General features: G+C 47.1%; 1 protein-coding gene across 1 annotated transcript in view; it reads right to left on the bottom strand.

The window, feature by feature from the left end:
* The window catches only part of Myh9 (myosin heavy chain 9), an 88704-nt gene extending 77886 nt beyond the window's left edge, over positions 1 to 10818 (bottom strand). Inside the window, exon 1 of the mRNA XM_020168471.2 lies at positions 10613 to 10818. The gene's annotated coding sequence lies outside the window, so the exon portion shown is untranslated. The remainder of the gene's footprint in view (positions 1 to 10612) is intronic.
* Between the last annotated feature and the right edge of the window lie 6287 nt (positions 10819 to 17105).

Raw genomic sequence — 17105 nt, forward strand, 5'->3', positions numbered from 1 at the left:
AAAGCATAACACCCCTCAAGGAAGCCACTTCTCTGGAATGAAAGAAAACACCAGAGCAAGCCAACTCTTGCATTTCAGTTTCTAGCCCCCTGGGCACTCATATTCTCCCCTACCCCACTGCTGTTCAAAAGCAGCCACTAGGATTCTGAAACTTCCTTTTTACAACAAAATCAAAATGTTGCAATTTATTGCTACAATTCTTGCACCATCTGGGGGAGGCAGAAGCCACAGCAGAGCCCAAGTGGCCTGAGAAGGCATTTAGATATTTCCAAGACCACTCCACCTTCATCCTCACCCTCCTCCTGCCCCTGTGGCTCTCAGGAGGAGCCAGGGGATTTTCCTGAGTCTCCCTGTGGCCAAATTGCTTGGAGACTTGCTCCCTCACCTCCTCCAGGTGGGTTTTCTGTCCCAGACCTTGTAATTGTGCAGACATATACAGGGGGTGGGTGGGGGTGGAAGGCAGCAGGTTGAAGATTTTTCTCCATAGAGCCTAGAAATATCTCCCAACTCCTCCTTCCTAAGTTTTCTCACCACTAATGAATGACAAAGTGGTTTTACCTGTTTTCAATCAACTCAATTGGGCAATCAGGCTGCTCCACCCTGCCCCTATCTGAATTCCTGGGGCCAGACATGAGCCCCTCAAGGGGAGGCCCAGGACATCTAGGCACCTGAGCCAATTGCCAGGCTATCTGGCCAAGACCTACCATACATGTTCAGGAGACACTCACTAAATAAATGCCATTTCCAAGAATCAATAAAACCCACAGAATTTTCTGGCAATATAAACAATGGTTCTTCCCCTCAGTGGACCATAACACGGCCATTAAAAATACCCATTGTGGAGACTGTTGCAAAATAGGAAACTTCAGATTATAGTACTAAGTAAGTGGGAACACATGCAGTATCTGTTCTGCTTACAATTTTGTAAAATGCATGTATATGGACAGGAAACCCAGAAAAATGCAAACAGTGGATGGAGTGAGGGGCAAAACTGCTTCTTGCCAGCTTTGTTATAATTCTTGTGCTATAAACAACCCCCCCTCTTTTTTTTCTTAATTTTTAAAAGGGGGCTGGGCTCCGGTGGCTCACGCTTGTAATGCTAGCTACTCAGGAGACAGAGATCAGGGGGATCGCAATTCAAAGCCAGCCTGGGTAAATAGTTTGCAAGACCCTATCTCGAAAAAACCACCACAAAAAAGGGCTTGCCAAGTGGTTCATGTTGAAGGCCCTGAATTCAAGCCCCAGTACCACAAAAAAATAGTAATAATAAATAAAAGAGGAATTGACTCCAATACCAATATATGATGTCTCTCTTCAATACTTTGAAGCTGAAAATCTTCAAGTCATTTGGTGAGGGATATGTCTGACCACACATATTCTGAGGACACAGGCAGAATCCCCAGCACCCAGCATGCAGTCAGAGGTTAATGACCTGGGAGTGGAACCCTGCACTCCCACACTTCCCAGGAAATGGTGCAAGGAAGCAGGCCTCAATAGGCTACCTTGGGCTGTGAAGGGGCTGGGGCCAGAGCTCCTGAGGAGACCTTTTAGCAGCCTGGGTGACTCACAGGGCCTTGGCCAACCTGAATCAGCCTGGAACAAAGCTTTGCCAGAGTCAGAATGACTGAACAAGGTCCCAGCCCTGTTCCCTGGAGGAGCCACGTCTGTCCCTACTTTGCAATCAGCTCAGATGCCCCACCTCCAGGCAGCCTTCTCAGACACCCCTGGGTCCTGCTCCCATGGCCCCTAGCATCTGTACCTACTAAAAGACATCAGCTCCTAGAAACAAGGGCCCTTCACCTGGATTTTCCCAGCAGCTGGCCCTGGCACCTGGCCTCACACATAGAGAAATTCTGAGGAATGGTTACTAAATGACTAATTTTGACAGGTGGACAAATGAAAGGAGAACTGCAACAGTTGGCAAGAACAAAGACATGGAGAAAAGCCCACTAGTCAAGATGATGGCAGGCCTCTGGCCACTGGTCCCCAGTAGGCACCACCTAGAGCCCAACAACAGGCAAGTCATTCCAGGCCTAAAGTCATGCTGGCAACTGAAATCTTTTCACCTGCTCTCCCTTAGTACCAACCATACTCATTAGAAAAGTGACCACTTTAGTGTTCAAAGTGAAGTCAATAGATAAAACAACAACGTGACACTGGAGGCTTCAGAGTGGCCAGAAGCAATGTGGGCTATGAGGCACAGACCAAAGTGCAGTGCAACTCCTGTAATGAGCTTTCAGTCACTGGCAAGGGAGGTGGGAGTAGGCAGCAGGGATCAGCATCCCTCACTGAGAGGAAATGCATGCCCACACTGAATGGTGCCCACACAACAAAACCACTAGGGCTAGAATATAGCACCTGAGTTTGAATGTCTGCAAAGTAACCTTGTTGGCAAAATGGAATGAGCTCCTGCCTCATAGGAACAAGGCTTAAATGAGATAACCCACTTGAAAGCATTAGCATGGGCCTGGTACATACAGGCACTCAATAAAATTTAACTATTAGTATTAGCAGAGCTGAGACTTACCCAGACGTCCTGATTCCCAGGCCACTGCTCTATCCAGCCCTCTTCCTTCCTTCCTTGTCCATCTCCTGCCACCCCCCGTCACAGGGCAATTTCACTCCAGGAACCAAGCTCAACATGCTAGGAAGTCCTAGACTCTCAAACAGCATAGGCCTGCCACATGTCAAAAGTCTCCCTAGTGGAGGGTAAGGCTCCTGGGTTACAGAGACAGGCTCTCAGCCCTCCATCCCTGATGCACTCCGCCAAGGCCAGCACAGTGCAGGGGGCACAGCAGGAGCTCAAGGAGTCTCTGACCACTAATGTGGTTAAAAAAAAAAAAAAAAGAAAAAAATTTGAGGGCAGTTCCCTTTTACTAAATAGTTGGCTCTTAAATATTAAATTTGGCCTTAAAGGTCCCACCTGTAATCCTAGCTGGTCAGGATCAAGGCTCAAAGCCAGTTCAAGAGACCCTATCTCGAAAACACTCATCACAAAAGGGATGGTGGAGTGGCTCAAGTGATAGAGCACCAGCCTAGCAAATGTAAGGCCCTGAGTTCAAACCCCAGTACTGCCAAAAAAAAAAAAAAAAAATGGGAGAGTCCCCCACTGGGGATGCAGCTCAGTAGTAGAATGTGTGTTTAGCATGCACAAGGGCCTGGGTTCAAAAGAAAAGTTCAGAATCAGGCTGGGATGTAGCTCAGTGGTTGAGTGTTTGCCCAGCATGCACAAGGCTCTGGGTTTGATCCCCAGTACAGCAAAAAAAAAAAGAAAGTTAAGAATCTTAAAATATGAAATGAAAACTTCAAAATGCCTCCTACCGACACCCTTTTCACCCCAGATATTCCCAAACAAGGACCCAACACTGGGCATCCCCAGCTGCAGGTTTAAGCAAAGGCACAAAGGAGACCTTAGCCCCATTTGTGCAACAAGGACTAGGGGCCAACTCTGCTGGGAAGAGCAGTGGAAAGGGACTGCCTTTGACCTCAGTCCAGTGAGCCCTAACATCCCCCCATTCTGGCCCAGTTAGAATAAGTCACCCGAACTGTTCCGATGCCCCGTTCTTCATGTTTATCTGACAGGAAGCTGCCTTCTCCAGCTCAGTGACTTCATGTAAAACGCAGGAAACACAGTGGCTTTTGAACAGATAACTATAAATAAAGTTGCCCACTGCTTTGTAACCACTTTTTTTTTTTTTTTAATGCTTTAACCAGCTCACCTCAGCATAGCAAGTTGAGCTGCATTGTGCAGTAGGAAGGATGCACATGTTGCTGGCCTGGGAAACCTCAGTATCACTGCCCAGGGAGTTCCTACCTCCCGCACCTCAGCCACAACACTTTGTTATCAGCGGACAGCTTTACTGGATGAACTTGAAACCTTTAAAACTTGAACATATGTTCCCTACCACCTGAGGAGAAATGATGTTCACAATAATACAAAGAAAAAGAGGAAGAAGACAAGGAGGAAGATGAGGACTGGACCATTTCATATACATTTACAGTCCTAAGAAAGTGGGCATCTCCATGCTGCAGATGGGGATCTAAGGCTAACAACAGGAGAAAAGGTGAGAGTCTGGTCCCAGACCTACCTAATCCTAAAACCCTTTTCCTTTCCCTCTACCACAGATTTTGTACTGTACTCAAGACAGTAATTGAGTTAAAGTTACTAGAAATCCAAACTGGCTGAAGAAGAGTGGACACCAATGTGGCTTTCTGAATGGCCGACCCTGCTACCTGGCATTACCCTATGCAAAATATTAACTTTTTTAGCTGTGGGAACTTTCAGCCCAAGAGCCCCATCCTATTGGAAGAAGTTCAGAGAAACCCCAGATCCTCCTCCACCCTTTAACTTCATGCCCCCCAAAGGGAAAGATGAAAGGAGTGGAAGGAGATTTCTGAGCAAAGATTAAAGGAGCTGAGTATGCGATGACCCATGCGTGAAGACAGAAGAAAGGGAGGACAACCAAGTTAAAACATTTTTAAGTGAGTTTTGCTCCTGATTCTGAGATTTACAAGGACTGAGTGAAAACTAGGAGCCCAAGTTTTATACCAACACACAGGATAAGCCTGGAGAGGGAGCAAGTAGAATGGCTCAAGTAGTAAAGCGCCTGCCTAGCAAGTGTGAGGCCCCAAATTCAAACCCAGTACCACAAAAAAACTAAAAAGGCAGAATGAATGAGACTGGATGAAGACCGCTCTACATCATGGAAAAAAAAAAAATTGTTCAAATTACACCCAAGAACCCTCTAGCTTATAGACTTTCCACAATTCTAAGCAAATTCAGTAGAGAATTTTTATTGTTCTTAATGATGCAGGGCATCATTCAGAATTAGTGAAAATTCAAGAAGAAAGAAAACCGAGGGCTGGGGCTGTGGCTCAGTGGTATAGCACTTGCCTATGTACAACACCATGGGTTCCATCCCCAACACCACAAAAAAAGGGAAGAAATCTTGGAGGGCAGGGGAAGGTGGCCCAAACAATGTATACACATCTGAGTAAATGTAAAAAACGATAAAATAAAAAAGAAATCTGGGGCTTAAGTTCCCAAAACATAAATGTCCTTTTGGTCAGTGACAACCTTGTAAAAGAAGTTACTCTACAGCCCTGTCAACCCATTAAACCTGTGCAGAGGGACACTGAGTTGGCACGCTAAGTGGGGGCTCCTTTTTTCTATGCAAGTACCATAAGGACCTCAAGGTCCTCTGAGAGGCCACAGGAAGTGACAGGAAGCTGAGAGAAGACCAGATATCTTCAGCCTCTTATAGACCACAGCCCAACCTGTACCACAAGAAGCCACACCCTTCACTCTTTCGTGCTACTTCCAGAAGGCTTGCAAGCTCCAAACTTCCTCCACCATAGCAGAAGGGTTCTGGGCAGCCCAGGCTGGAGATGAAGGTAGCTACCAAAGACACTTGACCTCAGCCAAGGCTGGCCAGGAGCCTTCACCCCACCTGCCCATGCTGAATCACCTCAGGCTTGAGAAACTATCATCAGAATGGGGCCTGACTATAGCAGAAGTCTGACTTGGTTGCTTTTTAAAGAGACTCACTTCAGACCCAAATGGGCAGCGCCCCTGTGCCCCACAAGGGGCTGGTGGAGACACTGGAGCACATGCATGCCATTGGTCTTCATACCACCTGCCCACGTGGTGGCAAACCCATTTTAGAGTCAGACTCTTTGTGTGTGTGCTCTGTTGTGACTCATGTTACTCTTCACACTACCTCACAGGAAGCAGGGTCTGCTCAGAACCCTGGTTGGTCTTCTCTAGGGAAAGAAGCCAACAGAGCAGCGGGCAGAGCCAATCACTTCTCCAAGACTCAAACCATCTTCCTGAAGAACTGGGTCAGGGTCAAGTCACTATGCCCCTCTGATCACATTTTTTCAAGAATCTGGGCTTTTCCACTGTTAGCTCATAAAAACCACAGGCCAGATATTTGAGAGACAACTAGGGACAGAACAGAAAGGGGCAGGCTATAATCTCAAGTTTAAGAAAAAAAGGTAACCCTAGTAAAGGTCTAGTTGAGCTGCTGGTCAGCATGGGCTCCCTAGGACAGAAGAGCACATGATTTGGAGACAGGCAAACTGTGGGAACCCTGGTCAAAGGGTATCCCAAGATACTTTCCAGAAGCCCAGGCAAGCTTCATTTTCTCATAAAGCAAAGGAAAACAATCATCCACCATATCCCAGGATATGAGGGAGCAGATCAAAGTCAATGTTTGTCTAAAGGGATACTCTAGTGACATCATGAAGAAGAAAACAGGACCCAAAACATTTCAAACACAAAGAGCAAGTCAGTCCATTTTCAATACCCTTTGTCCTGAGTCAGCCAGGTGTGGTGGTGCATGTCTGTAATCCCAGCACTGAGGAGACTAAGACAGGAAGGCAGTTTGAGGCCAGCCTGGGTCTACATAGCAAGTTCCAGGCCTGAGTTGCATAGTAAAACCCCATCTCAAAAATAAATAAATAAACAGAAGCAGCAGCAGACAACCCAGCCTTTACACAAAGGGAACAGCACACACATTACTTTGTACATACATTGTTTGTTTTCCACTTAAAACCTACCCTCTGGCTGATGGAGTGGATCAAGTGGTATAGCACCTGCCTAGCAAATGAGTCCCTGAGTTAAATGCCAGTACAAAAAACAAAAAAAAACAAAAAACCTTACCTTACCTTGAAGGGCATTCCCTATCAGTACATATAGATTGCTCCCCCTTTTTAAGGGCTATTAGGCTACACCCTGATTAATTTCACCTTTCTAATGGACACTCAGCACATTTCCTGCCTTTTTCTCAGTCTTTCATTTTTCATGTTGAGTTTATCTGTGGCATAAATTCCTAGAATGAAGTTAGGACTACACTTTGCCAGATATTGCCAAACTACCTTCTTAAAAAAAAAAGTTGTAAATATACACTCCCATCAGGAAGCTAACTAGAGTGCCTAAGAACAAGGGCATTTGGAAGGAATTTAAATTGCTCAGTTTTCTAGCTTCCCAGGAACTCCCATGCATAGCTATGTCTTTGTAGGGGATATGGCAATTTCTACCACTATCCCATGTATCCTCAACCAGAGCCAGAACTGGAAGTCAGGTCTCCATATACACAAGTCCACAGCTCTTTCCCCATCACCCTTGGCTACCACCTGGACTACGGTATGCCATGTTTCTGAACTAAAACCACACCCAGTCTGTACATCTTCTGCCCAGGGCCAGGGCCCTGTAACAAGTTACTCGACCAAGCTTTTCACCCTGGGAATCCGTGAGCATCGACAGAGGGGCTCAGAGCCCACGGGCACAGCACATGTACTGAGCCAGGAGCCAGAGAAATGGCTCCCACCCCCTCTCCTAACAACCCAGAAAGTTAAGGCTGAGCACATTTATATGCTGGGGAATTAATTCATGACTTAAGAAAAAAAAAAAAAAAAAAACCTATCACACCTCCATATATATCACGCCCTTTATGTATCTTATTCCTTTAAGTTCTCACATTTAATGCTGCAGTGTAGGTCTCATGATTCCCACATTACAGACGAGGAAAATGAAGCTGAGGGAGGTTACATAACTTGCCTAAATTCACAAAGCAACTAAGCAGGGTCAGGATTTGAACTCTGCCTATCACCAAAGCTCTGACCTCATTCTTCCCAGCTCCAAATATGGGATTCTCTGAACCACAGGCCCTGATGCCCAGAGGGACAGCTAGGATTCCATTCTGTTGTCACCAGAGGACCTGAGCCCAGGGGCTCAGCACACCAAGGGTTAAGGCAGAGAAGCAGTGACTCTCTGGGGCTGCACAAAGGGAAAATGCACTTCCTGCCCCTGCGGGCAGAGATGCTGTTTTATGCTCAGTAAATTAGGACGTTTGTTTAATTAAGAGGACACTCAGATTTTGTTATTCTAAATATTTTTGGAACATGATGCTTGGGAGGAAGCTGTCAAGGCAAGGATTTTTTTTTTTTCCCCTTTGCTTTGGGTTTCTCTTTCGCCCCGTCCAAGAGAAGGAAAACAACAGCCAACCCCTCCTCTCCTTTTAAAATAAAGATGTCAAGCTGGTAAGGATTGTCTTAAGTACTTTATTGAAGGATTAGGAAGAAGAGGAAGTGAAGAAAGCTGGCCAGCCTGGTTTCTAGTAATACCCTACCAGGCTCCACAACAATGCTGCATTTTTTGAGTGTGCTTTTCTTCTTTTAAAGAGCTAACAGATCCTTGCTTCGTTTGTTCTGGAGAAGAACAGGCAAAAAGCTGTTCTTAACATGCATCCTTCATCATCCTACAAGAGAGAAGGCCCATCTCCAACCCCTTAGGTTAAAAAGTCTAAAAATAAAAAACAAGAAAGCCAGGGCCTGCGCCTTCTCTTTCCTCTCCCCTCCTGTGCCCTTCACACAAGCACTACAAAATGCGCCTCTCAGCTGCCCTTTCCCCAGGGCTGGACAACTCCTCATGCCAATCCTGCTAACCTGGCTCACTGGGCACCTGCATCTGCCCACCTGCACTGCCCGGACTTGCTAAGTGTGAAGAATGAAGTTCTTTGGTGTCGCCCCATAGCCATCTGGGGACACACTGACTCTCAAATTACCCTGAGCAATCTTGAGACGTTTTTAATTACTCCCCAATTATCCATTAAATGACTCCTCACTTTCCAACACCACCTGCATGCCTCAGTTTGGGAAACTGGCATGTGCTCCTTCCTCGTGGCAGCTTCTCTCCTTGCCCTGGAAGGTAGTGGCTCCCTCAGCCTCCAACGGAATTCCTCAAATCCTTTGTCTGTGGCATGCTTGGGACACACATCACAGGCTGCCTTTGTATCTCAATCACTCTGCCTTGTTGCTCCTTGAAGCCTGTAAACTTCCGGAGGGCCTCCTCCAGGAGTCCTCCAGGATCTCACTGGGTAGCCTGGCTCCCTTCTCCAAGTCCTATGACTCACGGTACCTTTCTGGGGTCCCTGTCATTTCCACCTCACATTATAGTCATCAGAATCATCTACAGATTCGTCTCCGCTCTCCACTAAGTGCCCGTAGCAGGGGCTAGGTCTTACTCAACTCACATCCACCCCTCCCTCTACACAACACACCACCTGGTGAAGTCCTTGGCACAGAGAAGCCAGTTAAATACTTGCTCAATTACACATCTGTGTGCCCTCCCCCCACCCATATCAGCCTTGTATATAAATTGCCTAATATTAATTGAGTGAATGTCTAAACAGGTCCTCGGGCAGCCGCCCTCCCTTAAGAAAAAGAGAGTAAGCTATCAGGTGAGTTGATCAGACCCGACTCAGACAGTGGCGTAAGAAATGGCCACAATGTTGCACTGCACAAGAAGGAGCTAAGACTCTTCCCCTTCAACAGTTACTCTGAAGTCCTGCTAAGCCCAGAAAAGTGCGCAAGGAAGAGAGAAGCCACTGGGCCTTCTCAATGGCAGGGCGGAAGGAGACGCCCGCCCGTCTGCAGGATCTGGGACTTTCCAGGAACCTTCTCCCCACACCTCTGGGTGGGGCCGCAGGCAGCAGCCCCGGCACTCACCCTGCCCCCAACTTCAGGACTGCAAGGAAGCTTGTCCTAGAGGGTAGTCAGGTGGACACTGCGGTGCCCCGGGAGAGATTGGGAAAGAGGGAGGGGGGGTTGCCTGCAGTTCTGCCCTGGGAGTGGCTCCAGGACAGAATGAGGTGAGGACCCCAGCACAGGGAAGTGAGAAGTGTAGATAACCCCGCCTCTAGCCCAAACAGGAAAGATGCACTAGCACAGGCCTGGTCCTAAAGGCAGGTCTAGCCCCTCCCGCCCCTCGTCCAGGCGGGGCTGCCCTGGGTATGGTGGAATCAGGTGCACGCCTGGGCGGCCCAGGCTGCCGGCATTCCCAGGCCTTCCGCCCACGGGAAACAGAAGTCAAAGGTTGGGTGAGGGGTGACGGTCTCTACTGCCTCGCGGCCCGACGAACCTCGCCTGCTCCTGGTTCCCCACGCACTCACCGCACCTCTCCCCGCCCCCTCCTCGGCCCGACAGAGGGCAGCCGGGCGAATGAGGAAGTCGGCAGCGGAGGGCGGAAACCAAGCCGGGCGCAATGTCTGCGGCAAGACTGTCCGATTCTGACTCAGGAGGACGCCCTGACAGCTGACAAACGGTCCCCGATTGCCCGTTACCTCCATTTCCAAAATGCCTGGGAACTTACAAAGGATCTGCTGCCCGAGGTCCCCGACCTTATCCTCACGCCCCGCCTGAGTCTCAGGGACAGCGGCTCCCCGGAAGGGGTTAAAAAGTTTGCCCAACTCGGCCCTGGCAGAGGCGAGGGCGGAAGCGCGCCCCCGGCAGCAGGGGGAGGCCGGGCGCCCGGTGCCCCGTCCGCGGAATGCGCCCGGGCGCGGGCTGGGGGAGGGCGTCCGGGGAGCGCCGGGCCCCGAGGCGTCCTGTGCTCCCCGAGGCCGCTCCCAGCGGCCAACGCGGGGTACCGGGGACCCGGAGACCCTAGGGAGAGGATGCGGTGCTCGGGCCGCGGCCGCCCGCGCAGTAGCCAGCCGCGCCGAGGCCGGCAACCACACGTTGGCCCGCTGGCCCCAGATGCCGAGCGTCTGGTCGCCGCCCCTGTTGGCCCCGCCACCCGGGGCGGGACCCGCCGGTGGGGCTCGCTCACCTGAACCTGGATCTGCCCGGGGAACAGGCGCTGCTTCTCCCGAAAAGGCTTTCTCGAGTGCTCGGGTGGCGGCGGGGTGGGGCGAGCGTACGAGGCGGGAGCTGCAGCAGGTCAGGCTCGCTCAGCCTTCCGTGCCCTGCCCAGGAACCGCGGTGATCTGCGCGCCTCACCGCACCCAGCTCGGCTGCTCGCCGCCTTCCCGCCCCGCCCTACCAGAGGCGGGCAGGTTTCCAGTGCGGCACCGGCTCCGGGGCGGAGCTTAACAGGAACACCCGCCCACTGCCCTAATTCATCCAACCGTGCTCCCGTCTGGTCTTGACGGACAGACATATTAGCCTGTGCGAATGGGGGTAGGCGGAGCCCATGAGGCCAGAGGGGTGGGATTCATCTTCCCCACCCGCCCCCACCTCCACCCACCCCACCTTCCCCCGCGCTTCCTAGGCGGGAGCCCCGCCTCCCAGGGCGGATCCAACGGACAGCCAGGTTCCAAGACAAGGATTGACAGAGAGAGCGCCCAATCAGAAGCAGCCGGTTCAGGGGGTGGGCTCTGGGTTTGGTGCATTGCCTGGGCCTGAGCGAGGACGGGCGGGAGCGGACTGGGTAGGTCATTGGCTCTGACACTCCGCCCCGCGAGCTGTTTTCCTTAGGTCCTATCCTACTAGAAGAACAGATATCAAGCACCATATATGGGAAAAGTGGGTATTTTACATAATTATGGCTGTGGGGGCGGGCATGGCCTCAGCCCTGCATTCCTTGTAGGCGTCCTGAGTTCGATTTTGGACCCTGTCTGTAGAGCCCGCACGCGGTTCCGTCCCGCTAGAATGCGCTCTAAGCCGCGCTCTACCTCCGCGTGATTAACTCGCACACCAAAGATACTTGTTACAAAATATTCTTCTTTTTAGATAGGTAAATTACATTTATTTACTTAGGTTACTGTCCACTGTACAAGAAGATCTTTTTTCCATTTAAAAAAATTACATTTATCTTTCCATCCATCAGGAATTTGGGTTTTGGAGTGAACAAGAAATCTAAAAACTTTCACAAGACATAGTCTTTTCTCCACCGATTGTGGATACTACCTCATCTGTATTGAACTCTCACATACACTTGAACCTGTTTCTGGGTTGTATCCATTCATCCTTCCATGTGTTCCTGCGCCAGGTCCAATGCTTCACTGATGGTCCCTGTATAAGTATCTCTGTGAGGGCAAATTGCTCGTCATTACTCTTTACTATTGCAATGTTCTTGCTATCATGACTAAAGCTATCCTTCCAAATGAACTTCAGGAAATATTTCACTTCTAAGGGGGAAAACTAGAAAAAAAGATTTTACAGCTCAAGTGAAAAACAATTGCCATCAACAAATACATTAAAAAGTTGATAAGAAAATCCCAGTTAAGGGTGTGGTAGAGGGCCAGCCTAGAAAGTGGGAGGCTCTGCAGGTCCAGAGCCCAGCCTCGTAACACAACTTTTTGTGAGAACTAAGTCCTCCCAGGCCCCCTGAATTTTCCCCTTCCATCCTGTGTTTTTCATATTTTTTTATTTATATATTTTCTTCTATATTTTTCCTTGAACTAAGAAGCCCTCTCAGTTGCTATACAGCCTAACACTATCCTCCAAGAACCTGTGCCCTTACTAGTTTCTATTCCTGTAGCATTTTAGAAAAACCTTTCATCTGTTTTGTCTGAGTATTAAAATAATGTTATATTTGGTGTAGAAAATACTAAAAACAATTAAATTAAAATACAACTCAATATAACAACTAGAAACAAATCTTATTTCTTTCACACCTTTATGCATACACATGTTGAAAATAAAAATGAGAGACCCACACATATATATGGTCACCTGATTTATTACAGGTGTCACTGCAAATAAGTGGGGAAAAGATTATCTTTGTAATCAATTGCATATGGGGGGGCACACATGAGTCTTCACTCTTCATACCATTCATGCAAATAGTTTAGGATGAATCAGAGACCTAAAAGTGAAAAGTAAACAATAAAACTTCCAGAAGAAAGCATATGAGAATATTTTCCTGACCTTGAAGTAGGCAAAATTTCTTCTTTTTTTTTTTTTTATGGTGCCAAGATTTGAACCTAGGGCCTCGTGCTTGCTAGGCAGGCACTCCTTTCAAGCTACTCCACCAGTCCAAAAATTTCTTCAATGTGACACAAAAGTATAACCCATAAGAGAAGATTATTCAGTTGTGGTTTATTAAAATTGAACTGTTCATCAAAAGACACTTTTAAGAAGGTGAAAAAAATCAGACCATAAGCTGGGAGAATATTTACAATACATATGTCTAACAAAAGATGGGTAACCAAGCTGGGCACTGGTGGCTCAGGCCTGTAATCCTAGCTACTCAGAAGGCAAAAATCAGGTGGATTTCAGTTTGAAAGCCTGTGCAAATAGTTCGTGAGACCCTATCTCGAAAAAAATCCATAACAACAAAAGGCTGGTGGAGTGGCTCAAGGTGTAAGCACTGAGTTCCAACTCCAGTACCACAAAAAAAAAGGAGTGTACCCAGATTTATCAAGAACTTACATTAAGAAAACAGCAGTGCTGAGGGCAAGCTCAGTGGTCAAGCACTTCCCCAAGGCAGATGAAAAGGTATTCAACATCATTAATTATCTCAGTGCAAATGAAAACCTGAAAACCGCGATGGGATGCCAGTATTCCCCAGGTGGCTTGCTAAAATTCAAATGCCAACTGTTGGCGAGGATGGGGAGTAACTGCAACCTTGCAAATTGCTGTGGGAGTAGAAGTTTCTCCAACCACTTTGGGACAGTGTTGACTGTCCCTAGTATAGTTTAATGTACATGTATATCCCAAGAGTCAGCAATTCCACTCGTAAGTGTATACCCAACAGAAATGAGTATTTATGTCCAAAGGCTGTACCAAAATGTTCACAGCAGCTTAAAACAGTCAACAAGTAGGGGAAGAAAAGTCTAGCAATAGTGAAATGAGGTATGTTCACACAATGGATTACTACACACACATAAAAAGAAATTATCAATATTCCCTATCTCCATCCCCTACAGACTCTAGAAATGCCTCAGAGGAACTCAGCTTGTTTCTTGCTCCCCTGTGCTGATTGCTCCTTAGCCCAGTGGTCAGAGTGGACATTCAAGTGCAGGGTTCAGCTGCACGGTTCCTTCTGATTGGCTAGGACCTGAGCTACACCTACGGGTAAATATTTCAGGGGTGAGCATGGTGGTGCAACCCTGTAATCCCAGATATTTGGTAGGCAAGGTAGGACTGCCATATGAAACAGACCCGGGCAAAAGTACAAGACCCTACCCAAAAAATAAAAATTACAAAGAGTGTAGATGTGGCTCAAGTAGTAGAGAACTTGGCTAACAAGCACAGAGTCTTGAGTTCAATCCTTAGTACTGTTTAAAAAAATCCTAAACAAGCAAAAAGGACTGAGCGTGTACTGAGGTCCTGAGTTCAAACTCCAGTACTGCCAAAAAAATTTTTTTCCAATTCACTTCTACCAGAGTGCACATTTATTGTTTTACCATTTAGCAGGCACTGTACTGAGTTATTTTATTTAATCCTTTCCATGATACTAAGGTTACACACAAATGTTATCCCCATTCTCCAGATGAGGAAACGGAGGCTCAGCAAAGTCAAGTGACCCATCAGCTCAGGCCAAGTCTGTGAAGCTGACTGCCATGGGGCCCCCACAGTCAGCTCAACCATTAACATGAATTTACCCTCTTAGCCGTTCTTAACTGTGCACTTCAGTGGATTAAGTATATTTGCACTGTGCTTCTATCACCACCATCATCCACAGAGCTCTTTCATCTTGCAAAACTGAAACTCTGCACCCATTGAACAACCACCACCCACTATCCCCTCTCCGCCTGGCCACCATCATCCTGCTCTCTGTCTGTATGATTTCAACTATTCTAGATACTTCAAATGTGTGGAATAATACTGTATTTATCTTTTTTCGTGACAGACTTACTTCATAATGCTTTCAAGGTGCACCTATTTTGTCATATATGTCAGAATTACCTTCTTTTTAGGGCTGAGTAATATTCCATTGTTTGTGAATACTGCATTCCACTTATCCATTCACTCACTAATGGACAATTGTGTTGCTACTGGGATTTAGCTATTATGAAAAGTGCTGAACCTGGGTGTGCAAATATCTCTTGAAAACCCTATTTTAAATTCATTTGGATAGCCTGGCACCTTCTCATCTTAGCCACTTGGGAAGCTGAGCTAGGGATGATTTGGTTTAAGGTCAGACCAGGAGAATAAGTTTCTGAGACCCCATCTCAACCAATAGCTGGGTGCAGGTAGTGCACATCCATCATCCCAGCTATGGATCCAGGCCACCCTGGGCAAAAAAGCAAGGACCGATCTGAAAAATAACCAGAGAAAAAAGGGCTAGAGGTATGACTCAAGTGATAGAGCACTTGTCCAGCAAAAAAAAAAAAAAGATTAGTTTGGACATACACCCAGAAGTGGGACCATTGAATGCCACAGTGATTCTATTTGAAATTTTTTGAAGAATGGTCCTAGGGTTTTCCATACTGGTGGCACCATTTTACATTCTCACCAACTGTACACAATTTTTTCCACATCATAACTAACACTTGTTATTTTCTGGGAGATTGTAATCTTTTTTTATTTTTTACAGGAACCAGCCTAATGAGTGTAAACTGTTATATGTGGTTTTGAGTTTCAATACCCTAATAAATCATGATACTAAGCATCTTCTCAGCAGACCATCAGTGGCTCATGCCTGTAATCCCAGCTACTCAGGAGGCAGAGATCAAGAGGATCACAGTTCGAAGTCAGCCTGGGAAAATAGTTCATGAGACCCTATCTCAAAAAACCCAACACACACACAAAAAAAGTGCTGGTGGGGTGGCTCAAGTTGTAGGCCCTGAGTTCAAACCCCAGTAGCACAAAAAAAGAAAGAAAGCATCTTCTCTTGAGGTATTAGCCATTTGTATCTCTTCTTTAGGAAATGTCAATCCTAGTCCTTTGCCCATTTTTTAATAGGTTGCTTGGGTTTAGTTGTTGAGTTGTGTAGTTCTCTACGTAAATACATTCTGTATATTTACCCTTTATCAGATATACGATTTGCAAGTATTTTCTCCTAGTCTGTGGGTGGCCTTCTATTCTGTTGATAGTATTTTTTTTGAGGGAGGCAGTGGGACTGGGGTTTGAACTCAGGACTTCAGACTTGCAAAGCAGGTACTCTACTGCTTGAGCCACACATCTAGCTTGTTTTGCTCTGGTTATTTTGGAGATGGGGGGGGGGTCTTGAGAACTATTTGCCTGGGCTGGCCTCCAACTGTGATCTTCCAAATCTCAGCCTCCCAAATAGCCAGGGTTAACAGGTGTGAGCCACCAGTGCCTTGCTAAAAGTATCTTTTGATGCACAAAAGTTTTTAATTCTTATGATGTCCAATTTGTCTATTTTTTTCTTTTGTCTTTTCTTTAGCCACATAACTTTTCATGCTACCCTAATACATCCTAGACTAGACAGAGATTACCTGTGGAAGGATATACAAGAAGTTGCCACGTTGGTTGTTCTTACTAGAACTGGGTAGCTGGGAAGTAAAGTACAGATAAAAATAATACATAGACTTTCTTTTTTTGGCAGTTCAGGGGTTGGAAACAGGGCCTCCTGCATGCTAGACAAATGCTCTACCACTGAGCTGCACCTCCAGACCTCATTAGAAGGAAAAAAAAACAAGCATTAGGAAAAATCTGAACCACCTATAGACCTATGACCCAAGCCCAAGTTTCTTGGCATGTTTCCCTATTGTTAACTGGCATGAACACCATGTCTAAAGTTGAGCAATGCTCCCCCCCCATTCCTGATTCTTGCTAGACCTGTCCACACACCTGACTTCCTGCTCTGCCTCTCTGTGTCAACCAGACTCAACTCCAGAGGCCTCCCTCCTCCCTCTATCCCTGGCTCCCTCCCTCCCTGGCTCCCTCCCCAGACATGGCTCATTCTGAAGCCCTTTCTTTGGGGTGTCTTCTCCTTCTCCCCAGCACTCTCATCTCACTCTGGTACCTGCCTCCTCTTCCCCCTGAGCTGCCCTACAGGGTCCCCATGACACTGTCACCACTCCCACCAGTGGGTATCCTCCACATGCAGAGACAGGTCATCCCGAAGCCTCCCTACAGCTTGGGTGCAGCCCTTCTGAAGTGCCAGACTTGGTGCTAAGAGCTTGGCACTCACCTACATTACCATATTATATTTTCATCTGTCTTTTGTTGTGAGTTCTATATTGTTTGTCTCCATTTCACAGATGAGGAAAGTGAGGCTCAGCAGAGTCCAGGACTTTGCCCAACGCCATACTAGTTCTGTCTGATTCTAATAGCATCATAATTCATTACTGGTTCATTACTCTCAATAACCCATTGTTAACCATACTTTTATGCTCCCCATTTTACAAAAAAAGAAAATGGAGGGATAGAATGTTAAGTAACAGTCAAGGTCATTTGGCTGTTAG

This window comes from Castor canadensis, chromosome 8 (assembly GCF_047511655.1).
Source record: "Castor canadensis chromosome 8, mCasCan1.hap1v2, whole genome shotgun sequence".
NCBI classification, from domain to species: Eukaryota; Metazoa; Chordata; class Mammalia; order Rodentia; family Castoridae; genus Castor; species Castor canadensis.